The sequence below is a fragment of the Octopus bimaculoides genome, chromosome 19, assembly GCF_046866305.1.
Source record: "Octopus bimaculoides isolate indiv1 chromosome 19, ASM4686630v1, whole genome shotgun sequence".
Classification (NCBI taxonomy): Eukaryota; Metazoa; Mollusca; class Cephalopoda; order Octopoda; family Octopodidae; genus Octopus; species Octopus bimaculoides.
The window spans coordinates 2,776,160-2,778,659 of NC_142946.1; the positions used below are offsets into that span (position 1 = coordinate 2,776,160).

A 2,500-nucleotide genomic window follows, 5' to 3' on the forward strand; every position below is an offset into this window, starting at 1 on the left:
AAGGTAAAACTGGACATCTGAATGTAAGTGGCACATTTAAATAAAACGGGGACACCTAATATATAAGTGGGGACACCTAATATATAAGTGGGGACACTAAATAAGAATGGGGACCTCTAAATAGAACTAGAGACATCTAAATATAAGTGGGGACGTGTAAATAAAACTGGAGACATTTAAATATAAGTAGGGACGCCGAAACAAAACTGGGAACATTTGAATAGAAGTGGGGACATCTGAATGAAAACATATAGCTTGAGAATATCTTGTAACAGTTTAAAGGGTAGTCAAAGGTTAGAGGATGGCCATCTGAGATAGTTATATAATAGAGGGTGGTCAAACAGAACATAGATCGAAAGTTAAATAAGGTATCAGGTGGACAGATATGTCAGCTGAGCTTAAAGTGGGGGGAAACAACAATATAGATAATAATAATAATAATAATAATAATAATAATAATAATAATAATAATAATTGAATTATTTATTTAGAAACACAGTAAAAGCCCCCTCCCCTCACTCTCCTTTCCCTGTCTTTGTCACTCCCCCTCCCCCCAACTTTCTCTTTTTCCCATTCTCACTCCCCCTCTTATCTACACTCCTTCGCAAAACAAAATAAAAAAACTCTTCCCCCTTTCCTCCTTTCATTCTCCCTACCTTCCTTCCTTCCTTTCCTCCTACAACCCTCTGTACACCTCAACCCCTAAACTCCACAAAATTGGAGCAGAAACAACACTTAACTCTTCTAATTACTATTAAATCTTTCTAATTCCTCACCGATCCTACATTCAGATCTACCTGCTTACATATATCTCATCAAAAATTTACCTTCATACGCACCCGCCTACCTACCTACCTACCTACCTACCTATCTACCTACCTACCTAAGTGCCCACTACTAATTACTCCATTTGTAAGTGTGGGTGTGTGTGTGTATACATATATATATGTATATATACATATATAAAAAGATATATATATATACATACATATATACACATACATATATAGACATTCATATATACATGCATACATACATTCATACATACATATATATATATATATATATATATATATATATATATATATATATATATACATACATACATGCCTACGTACATATCTAAACATACATACACACATAAGTATATAATTAGATAGATAGATAGATAGATAGATAGATAGGTGAATAGATGGATTGAAAGGTAACTCGATGATACATACACGCATGCGCACAAATACGGAATGCAAAAAGTAAGATGCTGGCAAGACCATAGTTCATATGAGGTCTCCATATCCTTCATAGTGAGTAGAGAGGGCCACGGTTATTAGTAGCAAAAGAAGAGCAGATTTTTTTCTCGAGTTTAGTAGTGAGAATAATTGGTGCTATTATTTATTTCTTTATTGCCCACAGGGGGCTAAACATAGAAGAGACAAACAAGGACAGACAAAGGGATTAAGTTGATTGCATCGACCCCAGTGCGTAACTGGTACTTATTTATTCGACCCCGAAAGGATGAAAAGCAAAGTCGACACCGGCGGAATTTGAACTCAGAACGTAAAGACGGACGAAATACCGCTAAGCACTTTGCCCGGCGTGCTAACGATTCTGCCAGCTCGCATCCTTAATAATAATAATAATAATAATAATAATAATAATAATAATAATAATAATAATAATAATAATAATAATAATAATAATTATTATTATTATTATTATTATTATTATTATTATAATCTATTATTATTATTATTATTATTATTATTATTATTATTATTATTTTGTCTTTCATCCTTTCGGGGGTTGGTGAAATAAATACCAGTTGAGTACTGGGGTCGATTTAAATCGACTTACCGCCCCCAACCAAACCGCTGGCAATAAACTTATACTAGAAGAGATTCTTCTTCTTCTTCTTCTTCTTCTTCTTCTTCTTCTTCTTCTTCTTCTTCTTCTTCTTCTTCTTCTTCTTCTTATTATTATTATTATTATTATTATTATTATTATTATTATTATTATTATCACATACACATTCGTACTTGTATGACTGTTTCTCCCTCATACATATTGTATCTGATCTTATACTAACTCAATCGTTTATCAACCCCCCAATCTCCCCCCTCTCTCCCCCTCTCTCCCCCCTCTCATTATTTTTATATCTAAATCTCTTCTAATCACTCTTCAGAAATTTTCAAAAATTCTCTTCCCTTCCGGGGACTCTCATTTCTTTCTCTCTCTATCTCTCTCTCTCTCTGTCTATCTCTCTCTTTTCTCTCTCTCACTCTCCCTGTCCCCTTTCTCTTAAACGCACATGAAAACACACACACACACACACACACACACACACACACATATATATATTATACACACCAGTATATCTATCTATACACATATATACACATACCTTCAAATATACATGCATAATGAAAGAATGGACACAAACGCATATATAAATAAATACATATATGCATGATTGTATGTGTCTAGGTACATATATATATGT

General features: G+C 33.5%; 1 protein-coding gene across 1 annotated transcript in view; it reads right to left on the bottom strand.

Moving 5' to 3' along the window:
- Positions 1–2,500, bottom strand: part of LOC106882691 (short stature homeobox protein 2) — a 111,209-nt gene that overhangs the window by 49,452 nt on the left and 59,257 nt on the right. The gene's annotated exons all lie outside the window — the stretch shown is intronic.